Source organism: Theropithecus gelada, chromosome 1 (assembly GCF_003255815.1).
Source record: "Theropithecus gelada isolate Dixy chromosome 1, Tgel_1.0, whole genome shotgun sequence".
Taxonomy (NCBI): domain Eukaryota; kingdom Metazoa; phylum Chordata; class Mammalia; order Primates; family Cercopithecidae; genus Theropithecus; species Theropithecus gelada.
Genome location: NC_037668.1, coordinates 214,158,712 through 214,176,133, shown reverse-complemented (window position 1 = coordinate 214,176,133; position 17,422 = coordinate 214,158,712). Strand labels below are relative to the sequence as shown.

Below are 17,422 nucleotides of genomic sequence, written 5' to 3'. Positions count from 1 at the left end.
ATTATGTATTACTTTACCTCCACCCATTTCCCCATACCTCCATACATATTAATATATGTTTGACATGAAAGTTTTGAAGATACTTTTATTTCATGCATTGCTCTTTGATATTTTTAGTCTATCTATTAGATTTTAAAACATTTGTTGGGACCTGCTAAATTGATTTCATGACTCACTAATGGTTTGTGACCCACAGTTTGAAAATCACTGAGCAACAGGACAAAAAAAAAAATTAAAATGTAAAAAATAAACCCTGGGACTAGTGAAAGAAGAAGTTGTATTTTTATTATCATTCCTCTTTGGGTCACATGTGGGGCCATTTGGAGAACTTAGGAGACATAGTGGAGCAGGGCAAATTGATTATAAAAAACGGGAACTGTGTATGAAATAAAACCCATGGTCACTTGGAAACTGTTAGTATCTCTATCACTACTTACAACACAATAGAACAGCTTAGGCTAGTTTATGTTTTACAACCTCAAGACAGTGTTCTTTCAAAGGTTTGCATGGTATCTGCAAAGTCATAACCCAGTGTCATGTTGCCACTCTTTCCCAGGATTTTCAGGATTTAACAGGGATCATTTCAGGTGGCAGCAGATATTTTTTTCCTTCTTTCCTTTCCCTTTTTGTACGCCAGATTGTTTGTATAAACTTATGGGTCAATTGATAACTATATTAAAAAACAGAATGAATATTCTATGATTTTACTTTGAAAAGGCTCCAGCATGAACATAATGTTTTATAAAAATGTGCTCTGAGATGCCCTGCATAAAAGACGATTTGCTTCCAGAAACAATTCTAGGAATACATAAAGTTTGTTTAGGCGAAATAACAAAAGCACTACAATGCATACTATTTTCAGGAAGGGTATTTTTCCAATTGCCCTCACATATCTTTGCTTTTTCTTTGCAAAGTACAGAGATTAAGGTAGACTAGAAGAAGGAATTTCTAGACTATTTTAGAAGTTAAAGTAAACGATTTATGACACTTAAAAACACACTACAGTAGAACAAGATGCCAGAGATCTGTATTCGATTCCTGATTTTGCCATTTAAATTATCTCTGTGACTTTAGGCAGATGCATCTGTTAACACGTACAAAATACTTAGCATGGTGCCTCCAATAATCAGTAGAAACTTAATAGATAAATAACCTTTGAAAATTCTGGATCTGAAGATCTCAACATTCTTAAAGTGATATAATATATAATGTTTAACTGAGTCAGTCAACTAATAATTTATTATATTCCAATGCTATATTCAATAAAGAAAACACATACAGCTTTTCAAAAAGCATAAGCTTCTAAATTGTGTTTAGTGGAATAAAGTAAGTTTCATTTGTTCGTAATGACCTCTCTTGATGTTCACCAAAACAGCTCTTGCTTAGTTGCGTGAGCAAGTTGGGCTGAAACAAAAACTTTAATCCAATTTGACAGAAGACTGATTCTTATTGAGGAAACAAAACATAAAGCCAGATTTTCTTATCAAACCTAATAGCCGCATCACAATCAGAAAGACAAATTGCAATAAGAAACAATCTCTTCAAATGCTCTATTATCCATTATTTTAGATACTTTTGAAGCTAAAGGGATTTGTGTATTCAAACTGTAATCAGCTTCGATAAACAGTCAAATGAGAGATCAGAGCAAGAACATTAGAGTACACATTTCAATTCCTGATGTAGAGTCAGTAATTCAAGGAACTGAACAGATTTCCTTTGTGTACCAATCTTAGGAAAGACTTTCTGAAAATTTGGGGTGCAATTCCATTTTATGGGAAAACAGAGATACCGTTTTTCCAACATGCTGCTTGTATATATGCATCATCAATATTTTATTGTCACAATATATATATATATTTTTGAGACAGGGTCACACTTTGTCACCCAGGCTGGAGTGCAGTGGTACAACCGTGGCTCACTGCAAGCTGCAATTCCTCCTGTAATCCTCCTGCTTCAGCCTTCCGAGTAGCTGGGATTACAGTGTGTGCCAACACGCCTGGCTAAATTTTTCAATCTATTTTTTGTAGAGATGGAGGTCTTGCTATGTTGCCCAGGGTGGTCTCAAACTCCGAGGCTCAAGCAATCCTTCCGTCTTGGCCTCTCTAAGTGTTGAGATTACAGGCATGAGCCACCATGCTTAGCCAACAATTCTTTTAAACATACTTATGGTGTTAACTTAGTGACCACTGCAGGACATGGTTGCTTTACATGGTGAGGGCGAACCTTCCAAACCAAAATAAAATGTAATTTAATCCGTGAAAATTAAAATATCATTTAGAATAAAATAAATCTGCCATTCGTTCATGAAGCAAGCAAGCTAATTACATGCAGTGACCCCAGTCAGACCAGCTGTGCTTTTCAGTCTAAGAAACAACTTTGAGAGGCTGTGGACCACCACTGTTACATGCACAGACTTTCAAACATGACTTTGCTGAAGGTAACACAGAAAATGAGGTGATTTTCTATTTGCAACAACTTATTGTTATTTGATTTCCTAGTGTATTGTTTTCTAAAAGTACAAAAATTGTTTTCAGGTACTTTCTAATGGCATAAATGGTTTTGCAAAGTTTTGAAAGCCAGCGTAACTTTTAGCAGCAGTTTCTTATGTACTGATAATCAACTATTAATAAACTTCATTCAAACCAAGTATGCCAAGTGAATTGCATAAAAGAGATAAAAAAGATTTCAATTTTCTACTACAAGATTAATTTCCTAACTCTTTAGAGTAGACACTTCATTTCTTTTTGACATGATTCAAATCATCAGGATGGCAAATTTCTGGTCATTCATCATCAAGATAATTATAGGGTAGCTAAAGCAGCATTCAAAATAGACAAATAGGCACAAGGCTTCGTTGGTGATCTTCATATTGTCATCACATCACTGGGCTTTCTGTGCTACTCTCGCCCAGCAATGCCTCACCACTTTTTTTCTTTTTTTTTTGACACAGAGTTTTGTTCTTGTTGCCTGGGACAGAGTGCAGTGGCGCGATCTTGGCTCACTGCAACCACCACCTCCCCATTTCAAGCGATTCTCCTGTCTCAGCCTCACAAGTATGTGGGATTACAGGCACATGCCACCACACTAGGCTAATTTTTCTAGTTTTAGTAGAGACGGGGTTTCATCACATTGGTCAGGCTGGTCTCAAACTCCTGACCTCAGGTGATCCGCCCACCTCAGCCTCCCAAAGACCACTTTTGACAGAAGCGTTTTTATGGCCTAATGGACATCATTACCCAAGGGCATCCCAGATCTCTGAGAGCAATCACCTCTCCTCTACCTTGTACCATAAAAGCTACACTTTTTTGTAAATGCTTAGACTTTGCAAGGTCTTTCTCCCACTCTGCCTCTCATCTTCAGATCCCACAAGGTCCAGTGTTGGGAGCTAGAACATGAGCTTTAGTCAGATAAACCTGGGTTTGAATTGTAATGCAGCCATTGAATTGCAGTAGATTTTAATAAATTTGAATAATCGCTTCTTTGATGTAATAACTTTTATTCATCATTAAAGCAGGGTAATAATTTCTTTTTCATTGAGTTGTTTCATGATTTAATAAAATAATGTATAAATCACCCAGTATCTAGTCATCCTCTTCCTGTCTTTCCTTTATGCCCACATCAGTATTATTATAAAGTAGGATGGAGATGCGTTGCTTGCAATATGTGAAAAGTCTTCCATTGTAGGAATCTCACATATTTCCTTGTTAATTTTTCTATACAGAATCCAGATGTTGAATTAAAAATATACTTTGCTAAAATAAGGTTGCCTCTTTACAGCAACAGACAAATTATGGCCAAGACCTTTATAAAACCATGGGATTGCTTTAAAATATATTTAATAGATTTTACTTCTACTTAATTTGTGTGTGAAGTTGTTTTAACTGGCGTAGAATGGAGAAGTCCAATGCCTACAGTAGAAGCACAGAGATTAATAGCTCCTTACTCCCCTCCCTACTTTTTAAAGACATAGCAGTAAATAAAATTGCTACAAGGGATAAGATAATACTTTAGGTGAATTTAGTGAGAACCTGATGAAATCTAAAAGATAGAATGATTTTTTAAAAAAATTTAATCCTCTTCTGAAGCTCACCTCTTTATTCCAAACATACTATGTGTAATTATTCATAGCTTGATGTTTGAGATTCACTGCCAAGAAAAATGTTCTGAGATAGAGTATACTGAAAACAGAATTAATAGTGGAGTAGAGTGATAGTAAAATAAAGCAATCAATCCTCCACTGACACTGGAGGAAAGGAACAGGATGATGTAGTTTAAGAAAAAAGGCAACAATGAAAAGTGGTTTATAATGACAATATTCAGAGAACACCAGTAACTCTTATTTGAATAGACCTAAAATTGCAGCTCCTTAGGGAAGTTGATCACTTGCTGCACCTATTATTTTAGTGATGATGTTTTCCCTTTTGCCCACCCCCCAAATCTCAAATGATAGAGATCTGCAATTTGAGGCAGAGAAAGCCTGTAGTTGGAACCATACAACAAAAGAAACAGCAAATGTTTTAGGAGGCAGCCTTTATTTATTTGGTTACTTTTCTTTCCATCTATTTATTTTAGAGTTAAGGGCATAAGATTACCTTTTAGATCTGATCCTACCAAAGAGACCATTGGCTTACACAGTCCTGTGCCACTGAACATGCAACTGATTAAAAATAGTGATTTAATGGTTCTGTTACAGAACTTTTTTATTTGGTGATGTCTTCTCCAACGGCACTAATGTATCTGACTCCAAATCTCTACCTCCACAAATACTTTCTGGTGGTTGCTGTCCTACTAAGTTACTATTTTGACCCAGTGATTAGTGTCTGTAGTTGCTGTCTGGCTCCAGACTCTTTTGCAATGTGAAATATTTCTGCTGAACTTGCTCCAAATGGCTATGAGTAAGCAAAGACATGAAATGGACGCCCTTTCTGATCTTGAGCTTTCATGAGGGAATACCACATATTCCCAGGTAATTGGAGACAGAGTTGCATTTGAGTAATATCAGATGGAAGGCAACTCAGAACCCTTTCATGTGCTTGTCTAGGCTCTAAATCTTTTTGCTATTTTTCCTTTTTATTTAAAGTGTTAACTAGTTTTTGTTTATAATTAGCTATGAATGTGCGTTCCAGTTGCTTTTAAGTGCAGCCAGTATGGGATATTTTTTAGACACATGCAGTGCCTTTTCTCTGAGTCATTTAAAGTTGTCATTTAACTGAAGATACATTGCTTTAGTTTTGAGATTTTTGACACACTTTTCCTTTTGACGATGAACTAAAAGGTAAATTTAAGTAGTTCATACATGTCACAGTGTATGACTTTCAGAATATCTTTCCTTAGACAGCAAGAGAAATAGCTAAGTCCCAATGCATCTTCCTCCTCTGTGCTGCGCATGTTCCTAGGACAATAAAACAAAGCTGTGGAACACTCCTAGGAGGAAGAAAGAGAGCATCTGAGGCATAAAACGACAACTTGACCTTTGCAATAATTCACAGCTACCTTTTATTTAATACTGAGGGTTATTTCAACTTTGTACGTAAAATATATATCATCGTGCCTCTAGAAATACAGGTGTATATAAACATATGGGGGCTAGTTATTAAAAACTCAAGGACATATACGTAATAGAAAATGACACATACTTTAAACATTTTATATATGTGGCTTCTGGCTAAACCTAAAATATAGGAAAGCAGTGTGCTATTATCACCCAGTCTGATGTACGTATTGAAGTGGTCCTCAGTGAAATTTCTCTCCAAATCTTCGTTTTAAAGCCAAAGTAGAAAAGACATGGGAAAACCTAATACGCATCCATGAGCTAGACAGTACAGTAGACAGTATAGTCTAAAGGAGCTGGAACAATTTTCCTACTAGAAAATTGCTGACTCGAACTAAATTTTTATATCAAATCATACCCAAATCTATATATTACTCTACCTACAGGATAAATAAATCTCTCCTAGACTTTCACTAATGTAGCATAGAAATAAAGACATGCCTTGGGCCAATTCCTTTCCTTTTTCTTTGCTAAGAGACAACTACCCTATTGAAGAATATAAATGAAGCATACACTTACTAATACCAGGCTGAACTTAAATAAAAATCCTTCAGATAAAATGAAAACCTCATTGAGCCTTTAACTAAAAATATGCAAATACACGCATTAGGGCTGAGCTTTCCATATTGAAAGCAATATCAATGAATTCCAATTTAGGGATTCAAACTATCAAAACACAAAACTGCTGGAAATAAAAATCAGAAAGCCAAAAAAACTTCTGGTGTGTTTCTTTTCTTCCTGATCTTACTTGCCAAAACAATGCTTAAAGCCTAGGGCATTCCAATCCTAGAGACAAAAGCCACATAATTTAACATTACAATATTTTAGCCAACATTTGAATGTCTAGCTTTGTTAGGGACTCATATGCAGGTAATATTACATAGTTTTTTCCTTTAAGAAAATGGTAGATCGAGAGAGAGACAAATTATCATACATGCAGATGTTATAGAGATGTTTAAATGGGAATGTTAATATGGAATGATGTTGATATTACTATTCTAATTCTTTACATATAATAACCCAAGATAATAAACCCTATAAGAAAGGGTTTATAATTATTCCCACTTAAAATCAGCAAATTAGCAATTAAAAAACTTGATTAAGATTCCAGAAACATTAAATAAAGGAGACAGGATTCAAACTCATGGACTCTGACTCCCAAGTCTTAACACTGGCAAATTAGTATGAGTACAGTTAAGTGAAACATCCATTTGCCTATCGAGAGAGAAGTCAATAAGGAAAAGACAAAGGTAATGCATGTGAGTTGGGACTAAAATGATTAACAAGTTAGTCAAGTAGAAAAAGGAACAGAGACCGGAGAGGGTAAACAATGAACAGTGGGAAAAAAGACACAGAAGCAAAGTTGCACCATAGTTTGAGACGTCAAGAAGAAAGATAAAGGAGACAAAACTGGAAATACAAAGGAAAAGAGCTGGCAAAAATGCCATGCAGAGGCAGATGCAGCCTCTCATGGTGTGATCATACAACAGGCAAAGCAAAGAAGATTGAATTGTGTTCATTTTATTTGATTTTTTTTTTTTGCCTAGAATATATTTCTTTTTTTAAAAATTATTATTTTAGATTCGGGGGGTATATATATGCAGATTTGTTACATGGAGATATCACATAATGCTGAGGTTTGGGCTTCTACTGAATCCATCACCCAAATAATAAACATAGTATTCAATAGGTAGTTTTTTGACCCTTCCCTCCTCTTCCTCTTCCCACCTTTGGAGATTCCAAGTCTATTGTTTCCATCTTTATGTCCATGTGCACCCATTATTTAGCTCCCACTTAAAAGTGAAAATTTGTAGCATTTAATTTTCAGTTTCCATGTTAATACACTGAGGATAATAGCCTTCAGCTGCATCCATGTTGCTGTAAATGACACAATTGTATTCTTTTTTATGACTGAGTAGTATTCCATATACATATATGGTAGTATATATAATATAGTAGTATTCCATATATAAAGAAAAATATGTATTTCTATCATCTGTTATGATGCTGTTGATGGACACAGGTTGATTCCATGACTTTGTCACTGAGAATAGTGCTGTCAAACATATGAATGCAGGTGTCTTTTCTACACAGTGATTTCTTCTCTTTTTGGTAGACACCAAGTAATGGGGTTGATTTCTGGGTCAAAAGGTAGTTCTCCTTTCAGTTATTTGAGGAATCCCCATACTGTTTTTTGTACAGGTTGTACTAATTTACGTATCAACAATATATAACTATTCCCTTTTCCACACATCCATGTCTACCTCTGCTGTTTTTGGCTTGCTAATAGCTGCCATTCTAACTGTTGAAAGATGGTATTCCATTGTGATTTTAATTTGCATTTCACTGATGACTAATAATGTTCAGCAGTTTTTCATGTATTTGTTGATCACTTATATGTCTTCTTTGAGAAATGTCTATTTATATCCTTTGCCAACTTTTTAATGGGATTAGCTTCTTCTTGTTGAGTTGTTTGAGTTCCTTGTGGATTCTTGACACTAATTCTTTTTCAGGAGCATAATTTGCAAGTATTTTCTCCCACTCTGTAGGTTGTTTGTTTACTCTGTCGATTCTGTGTCTTCTGCTGTGCAGAAGCATTTTCATTTAATTAAGTCCCATTTATCTATTTTTCATTCTGTTGCATTTGCTTTTGAGGTCTTTGTCATAAATTCTTTGCCTAGGCCACTGTCCAGAAGAATTGTTCCTAGGTTTTCTTCGAGCATTTTTACAGTTTCAGGTCTTACATTTAAGTCTTTAGTCCATCTTGAGTAACTTTTTGTATATGGTGAAAGATTGGGATCCAGTTTCATTGTTTTACATATGATTATCCAATCGTCCTAGCACCATTTATTGCATACAGTGTCTTTTACCCATTGTTTATTTCTGTCAGCTTTAAGATTGGTTGGTTTTACATATGTGGCTTTACTTCTTGGGGCTCTATTCTGTTCTATTGATCTATTGCATCTAATTTTGTACCAGTACCATGCAGTTTGGGTTACTATAGTCTTATAGTACAATTTGAAGCCACAAAATGTGATGTCCGCTTTTTTTTTTTTTTTTTTAATTTAAGATTACTTTGGTTATTCAGGCTCAGTTTTGGTCCCATATGAATTTTAGGACTGTTTTTTCTAATTCTGTGAAAAATTATGTTGGTAATTTGATAGGAATTACACTTCTGCAATTTTGAAGATTGCTTCGAACAGTATTTTTTTTTTTTTTTTTGAGATGGAGTCTCACTGTGTCACCCAGGCTGGAGTGCAGTGGCACGATCTTGGTTCACTGCAACTTCCGCCTCGTGGGTTCAGGCAATTCTCCTGCCTCAGGCTCCTGAGTTGCTGAGATTACAGGCAGCTGCCACCACACCTGGTTAATTTTTGTATTTTTAGTAGAGATGGGGTTTCACCAGGTTGGTCAGGCTGGTCTCAAACTCCTGACCTCAGGTGATCTGCCCACCTCAGCCTCCCAAAGTGCTGGGATTACAAGCCCGGACAGTATTTTAATGATGTTGATTCTTCTGATCCATGAGCTCAGAATGTTTTTTCATTTGTTTGTGCCATCTACACAATTTCTTTCATCAGTGTTTTATAGTTCTCCTTGCAGAGATCTTTCACTTCCTGACTTAAATATTCCTAGGTATTTTACTTTTGTGTATGGCCATTGTAAGTGGGACTAAGTTATTGATTTGGTCTTGGTTTGAATGTTAGTGGTGTACAGAAATGATACTTACTTTTATACATTTATTTTGTATCATGAAATTTTGCTGAAGTCATTTATTAGGTCTAGGTATCTTTTGGAGTGATCTTTAGGGTTTTCTAGGTTTATAAGATCATGTCATCAGTGAGCAGAGATAATTTGACTTCTTCTTTTCCAATTTGAATGCCTTTCATTTCTTTTTCTTGCTTGATTGCTTTGGCTATGACTTCCAGCACTGTGTTGATTAGGAGTGGTGAGAGTAGACATCCTTGTCTTGCTCCAGTTCTCAGGGAAAATGCTTTTATCTTTTCCCCATTCTGTATAATGTTGGCTGGGAGTCTGTTATATATGGCTTCTATTTTGAGATATGTTCCTTCAACGTCTACTTTGTTGAGGGTTTTTATCATGAAGCAATGTTGGATTTTACTGAATGCCTTTTCTGCATCTATTAAGATGATTGGCCAGGTGCAGCGGCTCATGCCTGTAATCCCAACACTTTGGGGGACCCAGGTAGGCAGATCACCTGAGGTCAGGTGTTCGAGACCAGCCTGGAAAACATGGAGAAATCCCGTATCTACTAAAAATACAAAAATTAGCTGGGCATGGTGGCACGTTCCTGTAATTCCAGCTACTCAGAAGGCTGAGGCAGGAGAATCTCTTGAACCTGTGAGGTGGAGGCTGCAGTGAGCTGAGACCTAACCACTGCACTCCAGCCTGGGCAACAGAGTGAGACATGTCAAAAAAAGAAAAAGAAAAAAGATGATCATATGGTTTTTAAAATCTCTTTGTGTGGTAAATTATTTATTGAAACACATATGTTAAACCATCCTTGCATTCCTAAAATAGAACCCACTTGATGGTGTTGTATAATATTATCTTTTTGATGTGCTGTTGGATTTGGTTTGCTAGTATTTTCTTGAGAATTTCTGCATCTATGTTCATCAGAGATATTCCTCTGTGTGTGTGTGTGTGTGTGTGTGTGTGTGTGTGTGTGTGTTTTCTGTTGTTGTTGTGTTCTTGCCTGATTCTGGTATCAGGGTCATACTGTTTTCATGAATGAGTTACAAAGGAATACCTCCTCCTTCATTTTTTTGAATAGTTTCAGTATGCTTGGTCCTAGCTCTTTGTATGTCTGGTAAAATCTGGCTGTTAATCTGTCTGGTTCTGGGCTTATTTGTGTTTAGAGATTTTTGTCTTTTAAATTACTGACTCAATTTCATTACTTGTTATTGGTCTGTTTTGGATTTTCTACTTCTTCATGGTTCAATCTTGGGAGGTTGTATGCTTCCAGGAGTTTATCCATTTCCTCTAAGTTTTCTAGTTTGGGAGCATAGAGATGCTCATAATAGTCTCTGATGACTTTTGTATTTCTTTGGTATCAGTTTGTGTTGTCAACTTTATCATTTCTGATTGTGCTTATTTTAATCTTTTTTCCTTGGTTAATCTAGCTAGTGGTCTATCTATTTTGTTTGTCATTTCAAAGAACTAACTTTTTGTTTTGTTGATCCTTCATCATTTTTTTTGGTCTCAATCTCATTTAGTTTTGCTCTGATCGTAGACATTTTGTTTTTTCTTTCTTCCTTTTTTTTTTTTTTTTTTTTAAACTAGCTTTGAATTTGGTTTGTTCTTGCTTTTCTAGCTCCTTGAGGTGCAATGTTACATTGTTAACTTGAGAGCATTCTGTCCTTTTTTATGCAGGCATTTAATGCTATAAATGTTCCTCTTAGCACTGTTTTGCTGCATCCCAGAGGTTTTGGTATTGACCAAGGAAAAAAAGTGCAAATATTTTTCCACTAGTTTAAATTTAACACAATTCATCAGTTCAACATGATTTAATTATCCAAAATATATATGCACCCAGTAGCAGCTGTATCTAGTTTCATTCATTTCAAAAAACCTTTTGATTTCTACCTTAATTTTGTTGTTTACCCAAAGGTTTTGTAGGAGCAAGTTGTTTACTTTCCACATACTTGTGTAGTTTTGAGAGTTCTTCCTGGTATTGATTTTCAATTTTATTTTATTTTTTTCTGAGAAGATACTTGATATTATTTCATTTAAAAAATCATTAAAACTTGCTTTATGGCTAAACACATGGTCAATTTTGGAGAATGTTTCATGTATAGATGATAAAAAATATATGTTCTGTTGATATTAAGTAGAATATTCTATAAATAAATGTCTTTCCATTTGGTCTAGAGTCCAGTTTAAGCCCAGAGTTCCTTTGTTGATTTTCTGCCTTTATAATCTGACTAATATTGCCAATGGGGTATTGAAGTGTCCCTGAATTCCTCTATTGCTGTCTATCTCTTGTCTCAGGTCTAGTAGTATGTTTTTTTAAATGAATCTGGGTGCTCTGCTACTGGGTGCATATATATTTTAGATAATGAAATCCTGTTGAACTGATGAATTGTGTTAAATTTAAACTAGTAGAAAAATATTTCCACTTTTTTTCCTTGGTTAATCTAGCTAGTGGTCTATTTTGTTTATCATTTCAAATAACCAACTTTTTGTTTTGTTGATCCTTTGTCAACTTAGTTGAAGTGGAACTTCAATTAAGTTCCACTTCTGGACTTAACTGAAACAAACCAAACTTACACTCCTGCTGTAATTAACTAGAAAAATAAATATAATACATGAAACTGTTTTCGTATACTGAAAAATAAGCAGCATAGGAATCTGATCTCCATGGTGCCCTGCATTCTTTGTAGATTTCTATCTAAAGGCAATTTTTAAATCATAGATGCTAGAAAGGAGAACCCAAATAAGCCAATCAGTTTTGCTGAGTTGAGGAAATACAGATAGAAGTCTAGGTAGGCTGACATGACTAAAAGATGAGGAACAGAGTTCTAGAGAAGAAATACTTTTCAGAAAAGAAGGGTCAAAAATCTGCATTAAGCTTTCTAAATTTTAGCTGGGTATTAAATGGCACATTTATAGAGTAAAATTATATAAGTACAAGAAAAGAACCACCAAGAAAATATAAGCTGAACAATTCCCAAAGCTTTTCCAGGGCCAAAAGATGTTCGCTGTCTAAAGAGGCAGAGTGGAGAGCTGTCATTGATCACATGAGACAGGATGGTCTTGGAGAACTCAGTGGGGGAGATAAATTATTAGTAAGACTGAATTATCACTGGCATGAAGGATGCCCCAGACTAGCCTAAGCAAAGCTTAAAAACAAGCCCTAAAGGGATCAACTGAGTCACATGTTGCCTAAATTATCTGCCTAAACAAAGTCAAATACTCTAAAGAAATGCACAAAACCTAGACACTCAACAACATAATGTGCATAGTGTCTAGCACTTAATAAAAAAATTACTAGACCAACCAAGTATCACGAAAGTGCAATCACATTCTTTAAGTCAATAGACAGAGACCCAGGAATGACAGAAGATGAACCAGCAAATAAGGATATTAATACTAATGGAGTTTTTTGTAACCACCCTCAAATATTAAAGAAAAACATGAACATAATGAGAAGAAAATGGAAGATATAAAAAAAAAGAACTCAGTGGAACTTGTAAAGTGAAAAATATAGCATCTGAAATAAAACATCCACTGAATGGAAACCACATAAGATTAGATACTGTAGAAGAAAATAACAACAAACTTGAAGATGTAAAATTTGGATCTATTCCAACTGAAGCACATAAAGGAAAAGACTGAAAGGACAGCAGAATCTTGATGACCTTGTGACAGTAGTAAACATTCTAGTGTTATGTGTCATTGTAGTCCCAGAACAAAACAAGAGATGGAGACAGAAAAATCACTGAAGGAATAAGGGTCAAAAGTTTTCTCAATTTGATACACACCATAAACTCCTAAAACCAAGAGCTCAGTTAACCTCAAGAGAGAGAAAAACACAGCCGGGTGTGGTGGCTCATGCCTGTAATGCCAGCACTTTGGAAGGTCGAGGTGGGTGGATCACCTGAGGTCAGGAGTTCAAGACCAGCCTGGCCAACATGGTGAAGCCCTGTCTCTACTAAAAATACAAAAAATAGCTGGGTGTGGTGGTGGGCACTTGTAATCCCAGTTACTTGGGAGGCTGAGGCAGGAGAATCACTTGTACTTGGGAGGCGGAGGTTGCAGTGAGCCAAGATCATGCCATTGCACTCCAGCCTGGCAACAAAGGTGAAATCCTGTCTAAAAAAAAAAAAAAAAAAAAAGAAAAGAAAAAAGAGAGAAAAACACATATACCAATGCATATCATAATAAAAATCCTATAAAATCCTATAAAACAGCAATAGAGGTAAAATTTAAAAACCAGAGTTTAGGAGAGTGGGGAGACACATTTTATAACAAGCAACAAAAATATAAATTACCAAGGACTTTGTGGTAGGCAGAATAATGGCCCTCTAAAAATGTCCATGTCCCAATCCCCAGTTGTGAATATATTATATTACATGGGAATATGATATAATAAATTTAGGGGGAATTAATTTATTAATCTCAGCTGTAAACATATTATATGACATGGGAATATAATATAATAAATTAAGGGGGAATTAAAATTGCATATGGAATTAAGGTTGCTAATCAGCTGACCTTAAAATGAGAAGCTCATCTTGTATTAAACCTCGTTGGCCCAATGCAATCACTGGGTCCTTGCAAGTCAAAGAGAAAGGTAGCAGCATTAGCGTCAGAGCAATACATCACAAGGAAACAAGGAAACCTCAACCAGCTATGGCTAGGTTGGAAGACAGCTGGAAGCCATAAACCAAGGAATGTGGGCAGCTTCTAGAATCTAAAAAAAGGCAAAGAATTGTACGCCCTAGATACTCCAAAAGGAACACAGCACTGCTAATATAATTTTTGTCCATTTCGAGTTTCTGACTTGAAGAATTATAAGATAATAAATTTGTATTGTTTCAAGCTATGAAGTTTGTGGTAATTTGTTACAGCACTAATGGAAAACTAATATAGATTCCTTGTCAGAAACTATTCAAACACAAGACAAAAGAACAATATCTTAACTGCAGAAAATAAAAAAAACCTGTTAACTGAGAATTCTACATTCAGTAAGAATCTCTCTCAAAAATGGGAAATAAACGATTTCAAGAAAGCAATGGCTAAATAAAATTTTCCACCTGCAAATCTACGTAATGAGAAATGTTAAGGAAGTTATTCAGGCAGAATAAAAATGATACCTAATGAAAAGCTGGATCTATGCAAATGAGTGAAATAAACTGGAAATGCTAATCATGAGGATGAATATAAAATACAATTTTGTCATTTAAAAAATGTTTTAAGATGATGACTTAAATGCAAGTAGGAGCAATATATTGTTTTGGTTATATCATATGTAGACATAAAATATATGACAATAACAGCACAAATAACAGAAGGGAGAATGAAAGTATACTGTTGGAGAGTTCTTACATCACCTGTGAGGTTGTATAACACTACTTGAAGATAGACTGTGATAAATTAAAGGGGCACAACACTAGAGTGACCACTGAAAATATTAAACAAAGATGTACAGCATATAAGCCAGTGGTGGAAATAAGATGAGATATAGTTGACCTTCAATATCCCTGGAAGACTAGTTCATCTATGGTATCCCACAGATACCAAAATCCATGGATGCTAAAGTCCCTTACATAAAATGATGTACTATTTGCATATAACCTACACACATCCTCACATATACTTTAAATTATCTCTGTAATAACATAAATGTCATGTAATATAAATAATATGTAAACAGTTGTTATGCTGTATTGTTTGGAGAAGAATGACAAGAAAATAAGTCTATACACATTCTACAGGTACAAACATCCTTTTTTTTGTTGAAGTTTTTTGATCTGCAGTTGACCGAATCCACAGATGCAGAACCCACAGATACGAAGGGCTCATTATATTAAAAAATACTAATCAATAAGAAAAAGGGGAAAGAAAAAAAAGAAGGAAAACAATAGATGAAACAAATAGTAGACAAATATAAAGATCAAAAGTTAAACTCAACCCTATCATTACTATATTAAATGTAATTGTTCTAAATGCCCCCAATTAAAAGCCAGAGATTGTTTGGCTGGATCAGAAAAATAAGACTCAACTTTATGCTCTCTAGAAAAAGAAATTCACTTAAAATATAAATGCACAATTAGGTTAAAAGTAAAAGGATAAAATGGTATATTATGTAAACACTAGCCATAATAAAGCTGAAGTAGCTGTATTAAAAATAGACAAATTAGACCTCAGAACAAGATATGTTATCAGGAAAAAAGGAGAAACAATACATAATGATAAAGGGATCAATTCAAAAAGAAGATATAACAATTCTAACTATGTTTGCATCCAAAAACAGAACTTCAAAATACATAATGCAAAAACTAACAAAAATAAAATGAAAGAAAGACAAAATTCCCAACTGACAAAACAGAAAGAAAAAATAGACAATCAAAAGTTGTAACTAGAGATTACAGCCTTCTTACTAACTGATAAATAAATTAGAAAGAAAATCAGTAAAGACATATTAAACAACACTATCAAAGCAATAGGGACATTTATACAAAACCCTGAAAACCTGACAGGTCACCCTTGCAGCTGGGGAATGAACTGGAGGGAATGGAGGCTTGAGACAGACATATCAATTGAGAAACTGTTATGATAATGTGGATAGCAAGTAGAAGGACATGTGAGAGATAATCTCGAGTTAAGAATGCCTCTGAAGTTTCGGCCGGGCGTGGTGGCTCATGCCTGTAATCCCAGCACTTTGGGAGGCTGAGGCGGGTGGATCACGAGGTCAGGAGATCGAGACCATCCTGGCTAACATGGTGAAACCCCGTCTCTACTTAAAATACAAAAAAAACTAGCCGGGCGTGGTGGCAGGCGCCTGTAGTCCCAGCTACTCGGGAGGCTGAGGCAGGAGAATGGTGTGAACCCGGGAGGCGGAGCTTGCAGTGAGCCGAGATCGCACCACTGCACTCCAGCCTGGGCAACAGAGCAAGACTCTGTCTCAAAAAAAAAAAAAAAAAAAAAAAATGCCTCTGAAGTTTCATGCTGGGAAATGGATGGGAATAGGAAAGTTCAAAAAGGTAAATATTTCATTTGATGATTACAGCAACAAATATTCCTAAATGCATTGCTTTATTAATAAAAACGCTTCTATGAATTTTATGAGATCCATCAAGTATGCCTTCTAACCATCTTCTGTGTTGCAGCTATAACATCTCATTGCAGGTATGCCTGCTTTTATTTTGCTTTGCTTTACTGTGTTTTGTAGATAATTTTTGTTTTATTTTTATTTTGTTTGTTTTTTTACAAACAGAAGATCTGTGGCAACTGTGGTCGAATGGCTATTGGCACCATTTTTACAACATCATGTGCTTACTTTGTGTCATATCACTTTGGTAATTCTCACTGTATTTCAAACTTTCCCATTATTATTTTGTCTGTTATGGTGATCTGTGATCAGTGATCTTTGATGTATTTATTAAAATTGTTTTGGGGCACCACAAACTATGACCACATAAGATGGCAAACAATCAATAAATATTGTATGTGTTCTCACTTCTTCACCAAAAGGCTGTTTATCATCTCTTTTCCTCTTCTCAGCCTCCGTATTCCCTGAGATACAACAGTGTTGAAATTAGGCCAATTAATAACCCTACAATATTGAAATTAGGCCAATTAATAACCATGCAATAATTAATAACCCTACAATTAATAACCCTACAGGCCTCTCAGTGTTCAGGTGAAAAAAAAAGAGTTATATATGTCTCACTTTAAATCAAAAGTCAGAAATAATTAAGGTTAATGAGTTAGGGACGTCCAAAGTGGAGAGAGAATGAAAACTAGTTCTCTCGCTTGAGACAGACAAGTTGTTAATACAAAGGAAAAGCTATTGAGGGAAGTTTAAAGTGCTACTTCAGTAAAGAAATGAATGACAAGAAAGCAAAAACAACATTACTGCTGATGGAAACATTTTTAGTGGTCCGATTAGATTATACCAGCCAGAACATTCTCTTAAGCCAGTGCCTTGTCCAGAGCAAGGCCCTAGTTCTCTTCAATTGTATGAAGACTAAGAGAGGCGAGGAAGCTGTAGAAGAAAAGCTTGAAGCCAATAGAGGTCAGTTCATGAAGTTTAGAGAAAGAAGCTGTCTCCATCACATAACAGTGCAAGGTGAAGTACCAAGTGCTGAGGGAGAAGCTGCGGCAAGTTATCCAGATCTAGGTAAG

At 35.4% G+C, this 17,422-nt stretch overlaps 1 protein-coding gene across 2 annotated transcripts in view; it reads right to left on the bottom strand.

Moving 5' to 3' along the window:
• FMN2 (formin 2) overlaps window positions 1-17,422 on the bottom strand; it is a 399,343-nt gene that overhangs the window by 84,674 nt on the left and 297,247 nt on the right. The window lies entirely within an intron of this gene.